General features: G+C 44.1%; 1 protein-coding gene across 4 annotated transcripts in view; it reads right to left on the reverse strand.

The window, feature by feature from the left end:
* LOC119969528 (extracellular sulfatase Sulf-2-like) overlaps positions 1-22,303 on the reverse strand; it is a 433,021-nt gene that overhangs the window by 325,737 nt on the left and 84,981 nt on the right. For all 4 annotated transcript variants that reach the window (XM_038803237.1, XM_038803240.1, XM_038803243.1 and 1 more), the window contains exon 2: positions 15,516-15,618. The gene's annotated coding sequence lies outside the window, so the exon portion shown is untranslated. The remainder of the gene's footprint in view (positions 1-15,515; positions 15,619-22,303) is intronic.

A 22,303-nucleotide genomic window follows, 5' to 3' on the forward strand; every position in this document is an offset into this window, starting at 1 on the left:
CAGATACAAGAGTGTTCTGTATTTCAATTTGAGTGTCTTTAGAAATGTGTCCCTCTGTGAAAGGAGAGTACTATAAAGCACATTCAGCATTTGTCTTAGCCCATGGTTTGTATAAAGGGCTGGTTTGAATAGGTGATTAATCACCCTACTTGGATGGGCAGCATGGGGCCACAGTGGTTAGCATTGCTGCCTCACATCGCTGAGGACCCGGGTTCGATCCGGGCTCTGGGTCACTGTCCGTGTGGAGTTTGCACATTCTCCCCGTATTTGCGTGGCTTTCACCCCCACAACCCAAAGATGTGCAATGTAGATGAATTGGCCACACTGAATTGCCCATCAATTGAAAAAATTGAAAAATTGAATTGGGCACTCTAAATTTTTTTTTTTTAAATTACCTACTTGGACAGTTTAATTTCAAACTGAAATGAGTCCAATCAAAGTTCCAACCTTCTCTTGAATGGAAGGGTATTGATGCTGACCAATATTGGGACAGAACTGTACAGTGAGCCAGTATCTAGGGACAAGCACAAGTTCAAATTACGTTTTTTTGGAGTATGAAGGGAAATAGATTTCATGTCCACTAAGGTCAACCTAACTTTTTCAGATGCAGCAGTATTTTTGTTAATCTTCTCAGAAAATACTCACTCATTGAAGAACTAAGAGTATATGTAACTGTAATCATGAAACTCATCCATAAAATGGAAATGCAGGTGCAAATGTTCACACGTGGACAACTATGCTCTTAAGATCTTTGCAACGCCAGACACTTTGGGCAATAAGAGGTTTAAATATTAATCAGATCTCCATAGAATTAAACTCAAAATGATTGGAAATAAAGCATTCATAATAACACATCGGTTGTAATCTCCATGCTGCATTTGTTGTCAATTTCATGTCACACCCTATTCCTACGACTTGCTATCATGGCATTGATAATATTACTTACCTTCACACCAGCTATGTTCAAACACACCCTAGTAATGAAGTAAGTAACTTTTGTATTTATCACTTTTCCAAAGCATTTCACAGTTTCTTGTGCCTCATTTATTGAAAATATTCAATTTGCGGCTATTTTTCCCCCAGGTGAAAAGTTAGTGTGCATGTAACAACAGGGTAACTGAAAGGATTATATCAAGCCACTTACTGCCAAAGATACTGACACGATTTGAAAATCAGATCGCAGAGATAACACTCAGTGACGCAACTGAAAGGATTATATCATGCTGCTAACTTGCCAAAGGTATTTACTCAATTTGAAAATCAGATTTCAGAGACAGCACTTCAGCTTTTTTAAACTTGTCTTCAATAAAGTGACTCAGATTGTAAGGTGGCAAGTTGAATGCCCCTGGTATCTGTGTTGTACATTACGTTTTAAATCATACAGACATGCTAACCTTTTGCTTATAGGTAACGTTTGAGTTAGCTTTTTCCGAGGTTGTAGTTGATTCTTCTTCTGCAACTGATGCCAGAAAGCTGTCTCCATTGGAACTTAGTTGTTTTTTTTTATCTACAACTATCTTTCTTCAAATATTTAAAAATTCCCAGAATCACCAGGAATACATATAATCCCATAAATATTTAAGAGGTTCCATTATGCTGGAGGAGCTAGTTAAGGGGATCGGGCAGATGCAGTCAGGGAAGGCACCGGGGCCAGATGGGTTCCCGGTGGAATTTTATAAAAAGTTTGTGGATCTAGTGGGCCCCTTGCTGGTGCGAACACTCAATGAAGCGTGGGAGGGGGGGACTTTGCCCCCGACGATGTCACGGGCGCTGATCTCGTTAATTTTAAAGAAGGACAAGGACCCCCAGCAGTGTGGTTCATACAGGCCCATATCTCTCCTCAACGTGGACGCTAAGGTGCTGGCAAAAATCCTGGCCACCAGGATAGAGGACTGTGTGCCAGGGGTTGTGCACGAGGACCAGACAGGTTTTGTGAAGGGAAGGCAGCTGAACACGAATGTGCGGAGATTGCTGAATGTCATTATGATGCCGGCGATTGAGGGGGAGGCAGAGATAGTGGTGGCACTGGATGCGGAGAAGGCCTTCGATAGAGTGGAGTGGGGGTACCTATGGGAGGTGTTGGGGAGGTTTGGATTTGGTGAAGGGTTCATTAGATGGGTAAGGCTGTTATATGAGGCCCCGATGGCGTGCGTGGCTACGAATAGGAGGAGGTCGGAGTACTTCCGGCTTTACCGAGGGACCAGGCAGGGTTGCCCCTTGTCCCCCTTGTTGTTTGCACTGGCAATCGAATCGCTGGCGATGGCACTGAGAGATTCAGAGAGGTGGAGAGGCTTGGTGCGAGGTGGAGAGGAACATAGGGTGTCGTTGTATGCCGACGACCTGTTACTGTATGTGGCGGACCCGGTGGGAGGGATGCCGGGAGTGATGGAGTTACTAGCCGAGTTTGGGACCTTCTCAGGTTATAAATTAAACTTAGGCAAGAGCAAGGTGTTTGTGGTGCACCCTGGAGACCAGGAGGAAGGAATTGGTAGGCTCCCACTTAGGCGGGCAGGGGAGAGCTTTAGGTACCTGGGGGTGCAAGTGGCCAGGGACTGGGGGACTCTCCACAAGCATAACTTTACCAGGCTGGTAGATCAGATGGAGGAGGAGTTCAGGAGGTGGGACATGCTGCCATTGTCGTTGGCGGGGAGGGTGCAGTCCATCAAAATGACAGTGCTTCCGAGGTTCTTGTTCCTTTTTCAGTGCCTGCCCATATTTATCCCCAGGGCCTTCTTTAGGAGAGTGACTAGCAGTATTCTGAGTTTTGTGTGGGCACATGGGACTCCGAGAGTGAGGAGGGTGTTCCTGGAGCGAGGAAGGGATGGAGGTGGGCTGGCACTGCCCAACCTTCTGGGGTACTATTGGGCAGCCAATGTGTCAATGGTGCGTAAATGGGTGATGGAGGGGGGAGGGGCGGCGTGGAAAAGAATGGAGATGGCGTCATGTAGAGGTACGAACCTGGGTGCCATGGTAACGGCACCGTTGCCGCTCTCCCCTAAGAGGTTTACCACGAGCCCGGTGGTGGCGGCGACCCTAAGAATCTGGGAACAATGGAGACGGCATCGGGGGGAAACAGGGGGCTCGATGGAGGCTCCACTGGGTGGCAGCCATCGGTTCATCCCGGGGAACACGGATGGGGGATTCAGGGGGTGGCAAAGGGCGGGCATCAGCAAATTGAGGGACCTGTTTATTGGCGGGAGGTTTGCGGGCCTGGGGGAACTGGAAGATAAATTTGGCCTTCCCCAGGGGAACATGTTCAGATACCTGCAGGTAAAGGCGTTTGCTAGGCGACAGGTAGAGGGATTCCCTTTGCTGCCCTCGCAGGGGGCGATGGACAGAGTGATTTCGGGGGTGTGGGTAGGAGAGGGGAAGGTGTCTGACATCTATAAGGTAATGCAGGAGCTGGAGGAGTCGTCAGTGGAGGAGCTGAAGGCTAAATGGGAGGAGGAACTCGGGGAGGAGATAGAGGACGGGACTTGGGCGGATGCCTTGGAGAGAGTCAACTCTTCCTCCTCATGTGCGAGGCTTAGTCTCATCCAATTTAAGGTGCTGCACCGGGCCCACATGTCCGGGACTAGGATGAGTAGGTTCTTCGGGGGTGAGGACAGGTGCACCAGATGTTCGGGGAGTCCTGCGAACCACGCCCATATGTTCTGGGCATGCCCAGCACTGGAAGAATTCTGGAAGGGGGTGGCGGGGATGGTGTCGAGGGTGGTTGGATCCAGGGTCAAACCAGGGTGGGGACTCGCGATTTTTGGAGTTGCGGTAGAGCCGGGATTGCAGGAGGCGAAAGAGGCCGGTGTCCTGGCCTTTGCGTCCCTAGTAGCCCGTCGAAGGATTCTGTTACAATGGAAGGATGCAAGGCCCCCAAGTGTGGAGACCTGGATCAGTGACATGGCGGGATTTATAAAATTGGAAAAGGTCAAATTTGCCCTGAGAGGATCAATACAAGGGTTCTATAAATGATGGCAGCCTTTTTTGGACTTCCTGGCTCAGAGATAGGTAACTGGGTCAATAGCAGCAGCAACCCGGGGGGGGGGGGGGGGGGGGGGGGGGGGGTGCATTATTGTAGTGTTTGTTCTGTAACTTTATAGTGTGTTAATATGCGTTGTTGTTAAAATGCTGGGTTGTTCATGGGGATGGGGCGAATGTATATGATTGTTAATATTATTGTTATTTTCGGTATTTTACTAAGGTGCGTCAATGTTGTATAAAATCAAAATTTCTCAATAAAAATTATTTTTAAAAAAAAAGAGGTTCCATTATGGAATAAATCCCAATATACAGGAACTACCTAAAGGGAGAAACAGAACAAGACTGAAGAAATCTAACTTTGTCAATGCTTCATTGTAAGAAGCGGAGAGCCGGCAATCAATCAACCCCTCATGCCATGCTGCAATTCAGTTAGATCATGGATGACCTGTATCTTAACTCTACTTATCCATCTTGGCTCTATTACCTTCAATAACCTTGCCGAACAAAAATATCTTCACAGATGCTGCCTGTCCTATAAGACCAGAAGACCATAACACATAGGAGCAGAATTAGGCCACTCGGCCCATCAAGTCTGCTCCGCCATTCAATCATGGCTGATATTTTCTCATCCCCATCCTCCTGCCTTCTCCCCATAACCCCAGATCCCCTTATTAATCAAAAACCTATCTATCTCTGACTTAAAGACTCAGTGAATTGGCCTCCACAGCCTTCTGTGGCAAAGAGTTCCACAGATTCACCACCCTCTGGCTGAAGAAATTCCTCCTCATCTCTGTTTTAGAGGATCGTCCCTTTAGTCTGAGATGGTGTCCTCTGGTTCTAGTTTTTCCTACAAGTGGAAACATCTTCTCCATGTCCACTCTATCCAGGCCTCGCAGTATCCTGTAAGTTTCAATAAGATCCCCCCTCATCCTTCTAAACTCCAACGAGTACAGACCCAGAGTACTCAACCGTTCCTCAAAAGACAAGTTCTTCATTCCATGGATCATTCTTGTGAACCTCCTCTGGACCCTTTCCACGGCCAGCACATTCTTCCTTAGATATGGGGCCCAAAACTGCTCACAATACTCCAAATGGGGTCTGACCAGGGCCTTATACAGCCTCAGAAGTATCTCCCTGGTCTTGTATTCTAGCCCACTTGACATGAATGCTAACATTATATTTGCCTTCTGAACTGCCGACTGAACCTGCACGTTAACCTTAAGAGAATCGTGAACAAGGACTCCCATGTCCCTTTGGGCTTCTGATTTCCTGAGCATTTCCCCATTTAGAAAATAGTCTATGCCTAAATTCTTCCTTCCAAAGTGCATAACCTCACACTTTTCTACATTGTATTTCATTTTGCCACTTCATTGCCCACTCTCCTAGCTTGTCCAAATCGTTCTGCAGCCCCCTTGCTTCCTCAATACCACCTGTCCTCTACCGATCTTTGTATCATCCTCAAACTTAGCAACAGTGCCTTCAGTTCCTTCTTCCAGATCATTAATGTATATCGTGAAAAATTGTGGTCCCAGCACAGACCCCTGAGGCACACCACTAGTCACCGGCTGCCATCGTGAAAAATACCCCTTTATCCCCACTCTCTGCCTTCTGCCAGTCAATCAATCCTCTATCCAAGCCAGAATCTTACCCTTAACACCATGGACTTTTAACTTATTTAACAGTCTCCTCTGCGGCACCTTGTCAAAGGCTTTCTGGAAATCTAAATAAATCACGTCCACTGGTTCTCCTTTGTCTAACTTCCTTGTTACCTCCTCAAATAACTGGAACAGATTTGCCAGACACGACCTCCCTTTGACAAAGCCGTGCTGTTTCAGTCCTATTTTACCATGCACTTCCAAGTACTTTGCGATCTCATCTTTAATAACAGACTCTAAAATGTTACCAATGACCAAAGTCAGGCCTATAATTTCCCGTCTTCTGCCTCCCTCCCTTCTTAAACATCGGTGTTACATTAGCCACTTTCCAGTCCTCTGGGACCCTTCCTGCATCCAGTGATTCCTGAAAGATCATCACCAATGCCTCCACAATTTCCTCAGCTATCCCTTTTAGGACCCTGGGGTGTAGTCCATCCAGTCCAGGTGACTTATCCACGTTCAGACCTTTCAATTTCCCCAGAACCTTCTCCTTAGTAATGGTCACTGCACTCACCTTTGCCCCTTGGTTCTCCTGGAGCTTTGTCAGTCCATTGGTGTCTTCCACCATGAAGACTGATGTAAAGTAACTATTCAGTTCGTCTGCCATTTCTTTGTTCCCTATTATTACTTCTCCAGCCACATTTTCCAGTGGTCCAATGTCTATTTTTGCTTCTCTTTTATCTTTTATATATTGGAAAAAACTCTTCCTATCTTCCTTTATATTAGTAGCTAGCTTGCAATCACACTTCATCTTCTACCCCTTATTGCTTTTTTAGTTGTCCTCTGCTCACTTTTAAAGGCTTCCCAATCCTCTGGCTTCCCACTAACCCTTGCCACTTTGTATCCTTTTTCTTTAGCTTGTATGCTGTCCTTGACGTCTCTCGTCAGCTATGGATGCCTTGTCCTCCCCTTAGCATGTTTCCTCCTCCTTGGGATGAATTTCTGTCGTGCCTCCCTAATAACCCCCAAAAACTCCTGCCATTGCTGTTTCACTGTCTTCCCTGCTAGTCTCCTTTTCCAATCAACTCTGGCCAGCTCCTCCCTCATGTCTTTGTAGTTACCCGTATTTAATTGTAATACCGTTACATCTGATTGCAGCTTCTCCCTCTCAAACTGCAGGGTAAATTATATCATATTGTGGTCACTGCTCCCTAAGGATTCCTTCACCTTAGATTCCCTATCAAGTCTGCTTCATTACACATCACCAAATCCAGAATTGCCTGTTCCCCAGGAGGCTCTGTCACAAGCTGCTGCAAAAAACCATCTTAGACATTCCAAAAATTCAATTTCTTGGGATCCACTACCACCCTGATTTTCCCAGTTCACCCGCACATTGAAGTCCCCCATGATTATTGTACTATTGCCTTTTTTACATGCCTTTTCTATCTCCTGATTTATTTTCTGCTCCACATCCTGATTACTGCTAGGGGGCCTGTACATAACTCCCATCAGGGTCTTTTTACCTTTGCGATTTGCAATTCTATCCACAGAGATTCTATGCCTTCTGATCCTATATCGCTCTTTGCTATTAATTTAACTTCATTCCTTACTAACAATGCAACCCGCCCCCTTTATCCATCTGCCTGTCCTTTTTGATAGGACATATATCCTTGGATATTTAGATCCCAACCCTGATCCCCTTGCAGTCACATCTCTGTGATGCCCAAAACATCGTACCGGTCAATTTCAATGTGCGCAACAAGCTCATTTGTCTTGTTCCGTATACTGCGCACATTTAGGTACAATACCCTCAATTCTGCATTGACCACCTCCCCTTTCACACTCTCTTCAGTCACTGTACCCTGTACTTTCCTTCTTACTGCTTTTTGTTTCTGGCACCGTTTTACGTCCCTCCGACTTCCTGCATTGGTTCCCATCCCTCTGCCGCATTAGTCCTGCTCCGTATTTCCAAATTAATTTATCAATAAAAACAGAAAATGAAGCTCAGTTTTGACAAAGTCACTGAAGCTCTCATCATCTCTGAACTCAACCGGTCACATGTTCTCCTAGGTGACTTCCAATCTTCCACCCTTCATAAACTCAAAGTACCTGGCCTCACAGCGCCGCGGACCCAGGTTCCATCGAGCCCGGGATCACTGTCCATGTGGAGTTTTCAGATTCTCCCCGTGTCTGCGTGAGTCTCACCCAGACAACCAAAAAGATGTGCAGGGTAGGTGGACTGGCCATGTTAAATTTCCCCTTAATTGGAAACAAATATATAATTGGGTACACTAAATTTATTTTTCAAAAATAAACTCAAAGCATCTAAAACTGCTGTCCATATTCTTTACACAAAGTCCCATTCACTTATCACTCCGTAGCTCTCTGACCAACACTGTGTTCCACTCTCCATATGCCTGTATTTTTTTATTCTTAATGTTCAAACCTCTCCCCAGCCTCACCATTCCCCAGGCCTGTAACCTCCTGCAGTCCTTCAATGAAGTCAGCCGAGTCACCACACCGCAGGCCGCAGCATACCCATTTACTCTTTTCATTATTTTACTTGGATCGGTTTAAGCATAATAAAGCTAACCTCTCTCTTTGTTAAATTCAAGAAAACCTTACGATTGGTTCTGCTATGATCACAATACATAAACGGTACTCACTGAATAGGTAAGCATTATCCTTGTCACCCAGAAAAACAACACATTTTCAGTCAAATGGGAGAGAGCATTGTAGAGCGCCATTCAACCCTTCCTCACCCAGTTATAATAGGGTTTAGAGACGGCACAATGCAGATTTACTAGGATACAGTCTGCTGTGAGGAAATAAAGATTTTAACATTTTTTTCATTAAAACAACACAGGTAATGGAGAAAAGCAATTGTGTTATTTAAAATTCTAATATGCTGGGTGATGTGTTATCTGTGTTGGTTTAACATCGACTGCAACTGGATGCAGTAAAACAGGAAACAGGCTTCCGACACAGGAGATGGTCCAACACTGATTTATTGAACCTGTTGATTGCTGTACATAATCTGCTGTGGGTTGACACTCTATTAACCTAACTGATAACCTCCTACTGTCTTGACCAGACTAGCTCTCTGTCACATGGTGATGATGTTCATTGGCCTGTGCACTTCGACTATCTCCCCAGCCGTGTCCTGTGAGAGAGGGAGAGCCTTAATGCCTTGTGGGCTTTGTAGTGGTGGTGTCCTGTCTGGTGATTGGTTGTTCTGTGTCGTGTGTGTTCATTGGTTATCCTGTGTGTCAATCACTGCCTGTCTGCATCTCATGATATACATGAGTGGATGTTATGACACTGGGGACAGGTACAAAACAGTAGACTGTTTCCTGAGCTCCAGAATGAGACTCCATAGACATAATGGGGGGGATTTTCTGGCTGTTCTTGCAAGTTGGATCTTCTAGTTCCGGAGACGTTGAACCCCTGCCGCGGGTTGCCCGGTGGCATAGGGGTGGATGGATTCAATGGGGAATCTCATGATTGATAGCACCGGGACCAGAAGATCCTGCTAGTGGCCAGTAGTGGGCTGCCTCCCACTGCTAAGAAATGCGCCACGGGGGGTTGCGGTAAATCTAACCCCCCCCCCCCCACCTCCCTGACATATGGAACATGAAATGAAATGCAATAGCGGGGGAACATCTTCAAACAGAGTCCAGATGCTTTGGAATTCATAGCCAGGTTATGTCAAAAATTTCATAAAGACTCAAGATGAGATTTTATTGAATAAGTGGATGGAAAAAAGAGCGTTAGAGGAATTTGGGAACAGGATGGAGACATTAGGCTAGATTTGCCGCAAGAACGCTACGGGCGAGACACGGACAATGGAGAAGTCCACTGACCTCGGCAGAATTCTCCAGTCGCCGGTGGATGTGGCCAGAGAATCCCGCCCATTGTGTCAACCATGGCTTAGCTGACAGTATTCTGACATCTAAATCAGAAGGTTAAAACTAAAGCACAAAAATCTACGCTGACAATCCAGTGGTGATGAACAACGTTCAGATAAAATGCCAAATCAAGGTCTCATCTGCCCACTCAGGAGATTCCATGGCACTATTTCAAAGAAGAGCAGGGGTGGTAACCTGGGTATAATAGTCATCCCTCAATAAACATTATTTTAAAAAAACAAGATTATCCTGTATTGGTCATTAATCACATTGCTGTTTGTGGGAATCTGTTGTGTGAAGTTGTCTGCTGCATTTCCTGTATTACTACAGTGGCCATACTTTAAAAAAGTACTTTCTTGTCTGCAAAGCATTTTGGCAGACTGAGGTTGTGGAAGGCTGAAAATACATGCAGGTCTTTCAGACCAACATGGACTGCTTAGGATCAATGATCTCTCTTTTTTTGCATTGTGAATTTTCTGCAATTCTATGTATTTTACTGGAGTACAGTTCCATGGCTCTTGTTACCTTCGGAAACCTCACCCAAGGGAGGGTTATTTTACCACAGGGAAAATTCCCAACGGTCGCAATACCTCGCGAGATCTAACAAAGGGCGGATCCTAGACTCAAATAGTTAAGGGAGCTTAAAAGCCCACTGAACTATGTCCACGTCAGATCAAACAGCCACCGGGCACCTAGCAGCCTAGCCAGGTGACATTTATTATTGGTCCCCACAAATGGGGACCAGGTGAAACAGTACTTGGGAGGGGACCCTGAGGCAATTGGAGGCCACCTGGGGGTCGGCCTCTGGCCAGGATGGCACACCCAGCATCTTGACACTGCCAGCTTAGCACCCTGGTAGTGCCACCTGGGTGCCAGCCTGGCAATGCCAGGGTGCCAGGCTGGCATTTTGTCCTAATTTTGGGATCGGGCCTGGTTGTGCCCTGCCTGTGTGAGGTGGGGTGTGGGGTGTGCACCCCCCCCTCCCCCCGAGGACCTCCTTATAGGTGAGGTGTGGTGTTGGGGGAGTTCCAGGGGTCACGTGGGGGTGACATTTTTAAATGGCGCCCCAATCTCTTCCTGCAGTGAGGAGCTCTGCTCGTCGGAACTCCTCAATGCAGGAAATGCGGCTGACTGCGGCTTCGGGGAGAGGACGGTGCGTTGTGATGTTCCCTACTGGGGACCGAAAAACAACAAAATGCCGATATATAGTGGGGTCTTTCCTGGTGCTGGCCCCCGCTAATCCCGCCCAGAACAAACACTTTAAAAAAATTAAATTGAGCCCACAGATTATGTGTCACGCTGAAAATTCCAATCTGTTGAACATGCCGGTTAAAAATATGAATGGGAAGGAGGAAAAATTAAATTATATTCCTTGCCAAAATTGTAAGCCATGTATTTCAGGAAACAATTAAGCCCCATTTTATTCACGTTGTAAAGGCAGCATAGGCAAAAAGAAGCATCTCTACTGCAAAGTGGAGCACAATAGAGAATCCATGCTTAATCCCATAGGCACAATAATGTTTCAGCTAATGAGCCTTTCAATCCAAGTACAGCTGCAAACAGTCCGTTCAAAACATTTGAGTAATCATCTATAAGATCACATTCTGAATCACTAAACTGTGCCCAGATGTACTTCTTTATACAATGAAAACAAGAAGTGGTGTGGCAAGATTCAGTTGCCTAGCACCCACACTTTCAACAGCATGGGTGCTGATTTGAGTCTAAAATGGCATCCGTATCCCGCATACACACCTCTGGTGTCAGCAGCGACAGATGCAATTTTGGGTAGATCATTCATGTGGGTGCTGCGAGCATGAAAAGTAGGCACAGAGTTTGTGTGCCGTCTGCTTTGGATGCAACAGGTACAGTTTAATCTCGGATTGTGAGCTCCACTCACATTTACGGACCTCATTAAATTTTGTTTTAGAATATATGAATGGAAATCTGTGTCATATTAATCTGGTGACCAATTGCCGAAGGTTCACAGCGAAGGCCTCACAATTTGGAATTAATCAAAAATACAATCCATAATTTCATAACAATGACAGGGCAGATAATTGGGGGTGTCATATTACAAGTGGTCTTTTAAATCTGGGATTAAGATCTATGACAAAGACAAAACAAACAATGGTAAAATTCTCAGTTTTGGAAACTAAGGCCGTGATTCTCCAGCCATGCGGCATCGGAAAAGCATCTCGCCATGGCCCAGCGTGTCCACTGAAAGCCGGGAGACGCTGCTCCCGGGATCTACCTGGCTCACAACGCCTCGCCAGATTCAACGTAATCTCGCAAGATGTTGCAAGGGGAATCCCATCCACCCACAATGGGTGGGATCCCTTTTTCGCATCTGCATATTAGAGCAAGGCAATATCTGAGGCTTTGGGACTCAATCCACTGCTTGGTACTGGTCCCCACATACGGGGACCTGAAGGAACTTGTGGGGGTCTCCAAAGGGATCATAGTCCTCCAGCTGCATGCTCTTTTGGCAGGGTGGTGCACTGGCACTGCTGGTGCACCTGGGTACCCTGGCAGTGCCACCCAGCTGGCACTGCCAGCTGGAAGGGGAACTGCCAGGGTATCAGGTTGGAAGGGTTGATGCCGGTATTGAATTACGAGCAGTTTGCGTTCCCACTGGGGGCACTATTTGGGGAGAAATTCAGGACATGCTAATGAGCCAGCACTCTGCTGGCATGAATTCCGAGCAATTCCCAGCCCAATGGGCATTCTAACCGCTGGCACCGGAGTTAGCGGCAAAGAACCTTGCAGCCAGAGATGCTGTTAAGCACTTCACTTACCACACGCTCACTTGAGCCACGAAGATGACTCACAGAAGACCTGCCCCCCCATGATCGGGAGTCCAAGGTGGACCCACAGCTCCATGCCAGTGAGGAGTGGAGGGACACCCTCTTCCACACGGTGGGCCGCAGACTCAAGCCTGCCCTTCTGAACGCTGCCTTGGAGGTAGTGGCAGATTCAGTCAGTGCTGCCAGTCCCACCTGGAGGAGAAAGCTGGTGACAGGGATGGGTGGGGGGTCACTGGTGAGTCCTCTGACCTGAGTGTGGCAGAGAACCAGGGAGGGCTCTAAAAGGCTGTGGCACAGGTTCCCTCCGGTTGGGGTGAGCTCAGCTGATGCCCTGCTTCCTCTGTATTGGGACAGCATTTCGGAAGAGTGCAAACACCTGGTGGGCTCCTGATTGAGCTTGATCCTTGATGATACAGCTCAGGTATGAGGGTGTTCAGAAGTGCGGCCTGGGTTCATTCCCAGATGACCAGAGTCTCTCTGAGCACTTAAAGGACACAGGCAGCACTCAGCAGTGTGAGCAGCCAGGAATCTGTAAGTCGCAGGCTGCAGCAATGGTGGTCTGAGCCAGATCACCCCGATCCCGAGGGGGACATCCCGAGTCCATGGTCTTGGCACCAAGTCACTACCTGCTACTGCCCCTTGCTCAGGCTGCCGTCCCCCAGCAGGCGCCACATTTTCAACTGTTTTTCAGTATTTTTTTATCCACCCGCTCCTTCTCTGCAGCCATGGCGCCCAGTCCACGTTTGTAAATACGTGCAGTAATTCAAATCCACGAGACTTCTGCCAGAGTGGAGCGGAGCATCGCGGAAGGGCAGAGCACACTGTATCCAGTCCACTAATCATATTTAAATGCATGCAAATGTCCGTTTTGCATGCCGCTGCTGGCACGGGGCTCAAACATCGTTATCGCCACCAGCGAGGGCTCAGAGTATGGGGCCTAAATCGGCGCTGGGTGAGGTCCTCGATTTTGGACAGACGCCCGATTCTCTGGCCAATCGCGGTTTGTGACGTCGCGAGGCAGTGAATTTTGCCTGCTGTTTCATCCTGATAAAGCTATTCATTTGGAAATACTTAACTGCTGAATTGTTACGGAAAGATATTTTGTAAATTTAATTTAGAACTAACAAAGTAGATGTTCTACAATGATCACGGAACTTGGCAGCTTGCACCTTTCACCCATTTGTGTGGCTCATGGTTGACATTGATGTATCTCCCAGGGCTTGTTCTACTTATATTAGTGACAAGCTACTGGGAAGCTTTGCCTTGCACAATTGCCTTGTGGGATTTAAAGATGAATTCTCAACTGGCCATCATTTTTAATTTCCTCGGGTTTTTCTGTCTTTCGCAGACAAATTCAGAGGTTGTGAGTGGAATAATCAGGTACAAGATTTTACAGCGGTTTGAATGGGGCAGCCTTTATTGGCTTCGTTTCCCAATGTTAGTGACATATTGACAGGAAGCTTTCATCAACTGAAGCAATCTTAAAAAAAGGTACAACTTTTTCTCTTGCAACCATCGTTGAGGATTTTTGAAATATGATTAGTTATAATAAACAGTAACAACACGCAGTCATAGATAAAATAGAGGTACTGTTGCGGATAAGAAAGATTACCCAGGTGCACTGTCCCTGTCAGGGTGATTCTGGAAGGGAGCGGTAAAATTTATCAATGTGGTCTCTGAGAAAGATTGGTGTCAAATTTATAATTTATTAGATACGAGGGATCAGCCAAGACAAGGCGACCTACCAATAATTTATACAAAGTAGGAAAAAGTGCATGTTACACCCCATTACATTTGGACTGCTGTTTGTATAAAGAAATCTGGCAACCTTTACGGTCTCAGAATGCTTACAATGTAACTCTTTTACTGTAAATGTTAAATTCTGCACAGTCAGAGCAAATATTCAATTTCGTCACAAAACCAGGTGGATCGAATAACTCACTCATGGTGTTCCACTGACATCAATAGGACAGACGGATTCTATAAAGATTGTACGATCTGCTCTGGCAGGCTGGTACTAATTGTATAAATTAAGTTTAAGTATCTACAGGCGACCGGGTGGCATGGGGGAAGCACTCATTGGATAATGACTTCTGTACGTATAAAGAGATACTATTTGACATTGAAGATAAGCGGCTCTCTGAGTATACATATTATTGGGCGGAGTGTGAAACACAGGCCAAAAAGTGTTGTGCCGTACGTGTAGCAACACCCTTCTTAGTTGTGTACAACCGCTGATCAGGGCCACCATGGACTATCATACAGTTCCAGGCACACCTGCATCATAATATCCAGTGACTATTGAGTCCTTTGCAGAGTACAATTTTTCTAAATGCTCACATTGTTTCTATGGAACCCTTGGGCTTGAATCTGTAACATTCCCACCATGGAATTCAAGGTGATGGTGAATTAGATGAAGAGAACTATCACAGAATGTTATTGTTGCCCAAACAATAAAGATTTAAAAAAATGAAGCAAATTTTGTCAATCCAATGTTTTCAGTGACTTGTGTAACTGTTTTAATATCTTGTGAATCTGTATTCACGATTTGTGAATTTTCATTAGTGATTTTGGTAGGCAAAAAGGGGAGGGGGTAGATTAAAGTTAAAGCTAAGTTCCTTTGACACTTTTGAAGGCAATTAGAGCAAGATTGGAACAGCATGGTTCAGAAGAGAAATCCGGAGGCCGCAGCCACATGTACTCAATAATCAAAAAATAACTAAATAGAAATTTCGACTGAATTGACGTATTGCTGTTTGAAAACATCTGACTTTTACAGAAAGCCTGGAAAAAAACAATAGAATCAATTAAGAAAATAGATGTTAATATTGAAAGGAAACTTCCTGTCATCTGTGTTCAATTCCCAAGTTCCCCTCGTCTACAAGTCAACAGCGGGAAAGTAAGGGTTGGAACAACAGCTTGCATGTATTTCACAATATTTTACTCGCTGCAACAGGCCAGGTGCAAGTCTTCCTCTAATTTTCTCATGCTCTCTGGGAAAAAATGTGTTTGGCCTTCACATAGTGCTTCTAATAGTGTTGGTTCTGAAATGAGCAGTTCAGTTATTTGAGGGAATTAACACTATTTTCTGTGATATCCAATGCTGCCAGGCATTAGAGCTTCTTCGTCATTCGAACATTAGATTTTAAGAAATCAACTCTCATTTTCTTTCAAATTCCGTTTGCGCAATACAGTGATAGGATACAAGTGCCCTCTCCTGTTATTTTTCTTACCTTCAGCTTCAGTGTTTTGAACCTTGAGTGAGGATCATGGAATGCTGAATCTGGTCATCTGGTCAACTTAGTTGTTCATATGGCATAAAAGATGCATCTCCACCTACAACAACATATGTGAGATCAGATTTCAATACTCTGCAAATAATTAATTGGAAAGAGATGGTGGGACCAAAGTTTGTTTATTCAGTAGGTTATATTTCATAAGCCTAATAGATAGTCAGATTTTTGTTTATGTTAGCTTAACAAATCACAATATGATTCTCCCAAGTAAGGATTCATGTGCTAACATAACGTAACTAACATGTTAGTCCCTAAATTAACACCACTGCTGATTCAATCATTTGACATGAAAATGAATTAGAATGCACTGATAGAAAAGTTTAATTTGTTAATCTGGGAGTGGAATTCTTCTGTCCCCCAGCCGCCTGTTTGGCGGGATTCTATCCGCCCACCGCTTTTCAATGGGTTTTCCCATTGAAACCACCCCAGGCCACCGCGAATCCCGACGACCGAAGTATTCTGGCCCTGATGTAAAATAAAGAAATGGTGACCAGGTATTGGGCAGGATTGATAGAAAGCTGATTGCCAGTTCAGGACTACCCGCACCCACATTCCGGGGCCATCCATTAAGAATTAGCTATGGTCAGCTACTCTCTCCAATTTGTGAAGGATCACAGGGGTTAGGTGACCTCACCTCCATTACTGTTACATTCCCTGCATCAGCCCTCTGGGGCTCAGGAACTTAAGCAGGTGGTGCGGGCGGGCGGGCGGGGGGGGGGGGGGGGGGGGGGGGGGGTAATACTATTTAACAATATTGTAGGAGGCGAAAAATAAACAATATAAACCCACGCAGAACATGCATTTTCTTTCACCTCATCAATAAATATAATTTATTCTTGGGCCTGGTTATTAATTTCACAATCCTAAGGATTGATGTTTTACACTTTTCTGGAAAAATAGCATAAGACACAATAATAATTCAGTTCAAGACATGCCCATTATGTTCTAGAAGATGCCACACACCCATAGAATGAACATGTTTCGCCAAGGATGGGCCATTCCAGACATGTTTTCCTTTCATATGAGAAACCATTTTAACCGATCATTTTTGCTTCCGCACATTAGCGGATCTTCATATTCAGTAATGCTCTTCAATACATTAGAATGAGTGCCATAAAAGGTTTTAATTTATTTTAAACTGTGAAGAAATAAAAACTGTCAATATCTAACAACTCACAGACTAACAACCTAAACCTGTGAGCACTTCTTTTGATCAATGAAGGCTGTCAAAAGTGCAAACGCTAGTGCTTCCAGAGTATCCTGATCAGTCAGTTATTTTCTAATAAGTCTCTCCTACCTGCATAAGGGCACAGGCTCGATAGAAAAATACGCATGTCAAAGATTCAAATTAGCTCAGCATCTAGATGCGGGCTATCATTTAACCCCGAGAATATGGAATTGAAGAAAATCCCTTAAACATCCAACTGTAAAAAGATATACTTAGCAGTAAAGCATTGATTCTGAACAGGAATGATTGAGTGTAGCGATATTCAGGATAGATTCTGGAGTCCTCTACAGTACATTTTTCCATGCAATTTTTATACAGCATGAAAAACCAAATAGCTGTGAAATTACTAAAGTTCTTCATGAACTATAACACTACAAACCCTTTCTCTGTGACAAACTGGCACAAGAGAAATCAACATTCTTTGTTGGTTTCCAGCTGGCTTACCATAAAACTATTTCCAAGAAATCTGCAACGCGCTTTTTGTTCAGAATTGTGCTGAAAATATTTTTTGCTGTCCGTTACGTGCAGTGATATCAAATTACATAGGGTAAAACGGTTCCACGTTAGGAGTTTAATGCTAGTTGCCCAAATAAGTAGTCTAAATTACCGAATCTTTAGCATATGCCAGCTCCCGGTGAGGTTACGCACAATTTGTCAATCCAGGCGAGAGTCCTCGATTTGTCACCGTATGGGATATCCCCAAATTATTACCAACCCAGGTGAGGAGGGATGACTGGCTCTAATACTTTATTGAACCCACCCTCTGCTGGTAGTAACAACATTTAATCCAACAAGGTTCTTTTCCCTTGGATACCTTTTCCAGACCCAATAGTTAGGTTCAAAAAGGAGACAACTTGGCCAGGTATTCTTGAGTTAAGATAGAGTAAGTTTATTAACTGCTAAAGAGGTAAGGAGAAATGGTAAAACACCTAGATTCATATGGATTAGAAGTAAGAATTAAGTCCAATGGTAAGTAAATTTGAATTAAAAGTTATACGGAACAGTCCTTGTATTGCAAGGAGTAGATGATGAAACACTGCAGCTGTTACAAATTGATTCCAGTACAGCTATGATTTTTGTTTTGCTAGTGGTTGACTTTTACAGTCAGAGAGAGAATTTTTAGATATTCCTCGGATATATGTTTATTTCCTTATCTGGGGCATTGTTCCTGGTGCTGTTTCACACACCTTCAGTGTGGAAAATTTCCAGCTGCTTCTCCTCACAGCACATGCCTTTTCCTCACAGTGCACACATACACACACATACAGGCCAGCAGAGCAGACCCAGGTAGGCAGGCAGGCAAAAGCATCTAGAAGCTCTCTCACATAGCGTTTTAAACCCTGTACTCCAATAGGAAACTGGAATACGGTAGTTGGTCTAGGCAATTGCACCCAGGGTGTTCGAGGTAGAATAGCCATTATGTTCTTTTGTCTTCACCAGAGATGGTAATCAGTTTTTGGATGTTTTTGAAAGTAGCCTGTCCTGAAACACAGGGAGGGGTTCCAATGTCCCTTAGGGAAACACTCTGCAGCCATTCGTGTCAATGGTTAACTATATATTCTCAGCCTTCTTTGAGGTTTCACTTTGTGTCTACTTTAAAATATAAAACTCGGGTATTTTTAAAGTTCAACATTTCTTAGTTTAATTCCATGGTTTTTTTGCCATCATCATAACATTTCAGGACCCGATTTCAAATTTCAGAAAATATGTAATACTTTAGATGGGAAATAAAGTTATACGGATGTCCATTGAAAGTCCATTAGAAACAAAAGGAAATAGTGACACATCTTGTTTCATTAAATTGTTGTGTCAAATGAAAGAGACAGGATGATTAAGAATGAATAGAAATTAAGATAGGATAGCACAATTATATAAATAACAGCCATTCCAAATAGAACAATAGCAGTCTTTTACTCTACAATACAATGATGCATTATTATTATCCACGTAAGTGATATGCAAAGGCAATAATATAATAATCACAATCTTTAATGGTGTCACAAGTTAGCTTATGTTAACACATGAAGTTACTGTGAAAATCCCCCATTCGCCACACTACAGTGCCTCTTCGGGCACACTGAGGGAGAATTCAGAATGTCCAAATCACCTAACAAGCGCGTCTTCAGGACTTGTGGGAGGAAACCGGAGCACCCAGAGGAAACCTACGCAGACATAGGGAGAACATGCAGGCTCCGGACAGACAGTAACCCAAGCCAGAAATCAAACCCGGGTCCCTGGCGCTGCTAACCACTGTGATACCATGCTGCCCCATCATTCCAATCATCATGTTGAACAGCTTTGATTAGGGGGTGGTTTAGCACAATGGGCTAAACAGCTGGCTTGTAATGCAGAACAAGGTCAGCAGAGCGGGTTCAATTCCCATACCAGCCTCCCTGAACAGGTGCCAGAATGTGGCGACTAGGGGCTTTTCACAGTAATTTCATTGAAGCCCACTTGTGACAATAAGCGATTATTATTATTATATAAAAGCTCCACATGTAGATGAATGGCTCAGGTCATCTACAAGGGGAATAGGTAAAAGCACTAGACAGCACACAAAATCATTATCAATGTGAGAAAGAGAGGGCAAAGACTAACAACATTGTTAAAGAGAGAGGTTGCTTGAAGGCTTTTGGGAAAGCAACAAAAATAGTAATAGGGCAATGTTGCTTCGGAAGAGAATTATGGAGAGTTGACACATAAATAGGAAGGCCTTGTGATACAGTGGTAGCGTCCCTACCGCTGGGCCAGGTTTTGGGTTCAAGTCCCACTTCAGGTGGACGGTACATTCATAATCAGCCTGTAATTCCTTCCAATATGCCAGATGGCAGGTGGGAGGAGCGGGAGAATTTCCTGGCCAGCCATTCTGTTGAAGGCATAGGCAAACCACTGGAGTACATTGCCCAGCATAATCATGAACCAATCCAATGGAAGTCCATGATTGGCAACATCCTCTTGGAGCATGGTACCTGAAGGAGGAAAGTCATAGACACTGAAAAAAAGTAGAAAGGCTCAAAATAATTTGTTAAGTTAATCGTGAATATTATGAGTAAATGCCTGAAATAAATTGAATGCCATATTTTCATAAGTTACCAAAAGAATTGAGACTGCTGCTGAAATTACACTCTGGATTGCAAGCCTGTTCAAAATATCAAGCTCCACTAATTGGTAAAAGTGGTACCCCATTTAAAATAATTACTATTTACACAATGGAATCTCATTGTATAATTTCAGTTCCTAAAAATACCTCTCAATTCTGAGGGTTTGTCCAGCAACATCTAACAATTGAAAGTCATTTCTATGGGACTTTTGAATTCCTCAGCTTAGAAATTGGATCATGTCAATATTGGAGTGTGATTTTCGTGCAGTACATGCTACATGCTAATGAGGCCAGCAACAGAACAATTGCAAATAGGTTCACCTAGCCTCATTAACATAGTACCGAGGGAATAGCTAGATTGGCCAGCATGGATATTGACAGAGTCTCAGGAGAGACTGAAGGAAAGCAATCAGGGTGGCTGATGACTGCTACAGTTTTCATGTGGAATTGGAAGAAGTACTTTTATTCCTTTTATTTCCACAATAATAGAAAACATTCAGCTCACCTTTTGGGTGGCATTCTCCAGAAACCCCTTCAACTATTGCTGATCTGGCTGTTGGGCGATTGATTAACTGACCACAGCATGCTGCAGCATTCACAGATCAATTTGGCAAATATTAAAGAGCAAAATAGTAGTTTTAGGCAGGCACTCTGCACACCTTCTGGTCATAACCAATATGGCGGGCAAGGCACTTTCACCACAAAATAAGTGTATGCACATCACCAATCAAATTGAACACTTAAGCACCATTTTACATCTGTGAAATGGCCATTAAATTTCTAGGCTCTCGTTTCATTAATGGAGCCTTTGTTCCCCATCAGGAACATCACAACAGAGCACAAAGGATTTCACATGCTTTTTATTGACTAAAATGGACAGTCTCAGTCTGTGTCACTGTAATGATATGCCTGAATTCATCCCACCAGACGTTATAGATGCAAAACAAGAGTAGAGCTAATCTGAGAATGATTGTAGGGCAGAAGGAGGACATGCAGCTCATTGCATCCTGAAATGAAAATCGCTTATTGTCACGAGTAGGCTTCAATGAAGTTACTGTGAAAAGTCCCTAGTTGCCACATTCCAGCGCCTGTCCGGGGAGGCTGGTACGGGAATCGAACCGTGCTGCTGGCTTGCTTTGAAAAGCCAGCGATTTAGCTGAGTGAGCTAAACCAGCCACTCCTGGTTGGATCTCTGAAAGTGCTGCTCTGCTAGACCTTGAGGCCCCACAAATTTTCCTTCTCAAGTAACTGTCCAATTCTCTTCTGAAAGCCATAATTAAATCTATCCCCACCATACACACATTCAGCGCAATCCCAATCCGAATCACTTGCTACATAAATAAGGTTTTCCTCAGGTCAGCATTGCTTCTTTTGCTGATCACCTTATACTGGTGCTCTCGGTTCTCAACGTCTGCCAATAATTCTGCATTTGATGGTCTTCAAAGGGTAGTCTCCTGCTTACAAAATGTTGTGGGGAGTTCATTGTTTCTCCAATTATTTGAAGGAGGAAAATAATTTCAAGGACTTATTATAAATAAATAAGCAGATGCCAAATTGAAAGGTTCAGTGATTTCTGTCTGGCAACCCAAGCTTCAATTGAAGTATATATGACATCTGAACTCTTTCATATCCAATAGCTTTAGTTTTTCAATTATTCATCTGTTCACTAATTGCTTTGAGGTGGCAAAGTTTTCACCTCTGGAAGCATTTATGCTCAGGAAACCCATCAAGGATAACTGTGTTCAACAAACCCAAGCAGTGGCCAAGTAGAATTTGACTGCTCAGAAGATTACATGGGAACTAGGGTAAGCATTAAAATACCTCAACCAAAAAATGAGAGGGACTCTGATCACTAGGTCTGAACTATTTTTCAATTTTGCTCTTTGAATTGGAGAGTACATTGACCGGGACGAGTGAGGCAATTTGGAGGTGCTGCAGGTTGTTTCAACGAACAAGTGTTAAAATGTAAAAATAGTCGTAGAGGTGTGAAAGAATTATATTTTCGGACTTCTTTAATTTAATTATGGAGGCATAATAATAGCAAACAGAAACATAAAGCCCAGATTTTTTATAAAAATAGGTATTAAAATTTATAGGGTATGGAACCTGCAAGCTCGGTCAAACCTACTTTCAATTGCTATCTCTCTGCTTATAAACAGACAACAGGCCTTTGCTGCCACACATGAAGCTTTGGCTCTTGTTTTTCCTGCCATTCATTTGACCTCTCATAGACCCTCTTTTCATCCTTCCTTCCCATCCTAATCAGGAATGCATGGCTAAGTGCCATGATCTTTTACTGCAGCATCTGGGAGAAACAACATGTCAGTCCCATGAAAAGAACCAATTCCATTCTTTATTTGACTGCACCAACCTTCCCTGGAAAATTTGTATTTTTTT

The sequence above is a fragment of the Scyliorhinus canicula genome, chromosome 7 (assembly GCF_902713615.1).
Source record: "Scyliorhinus canicula chromosome 7, sScyCan1.1, whole genome shotgun sequence".
Taxonomy (NCBI): Eukaryota; Metazoa; Chordata; class Chondrichthyes; order Carcharhiniformes; family Scyliorhinidae; genus Scyliorhinus; species Scyliorhinus canicula.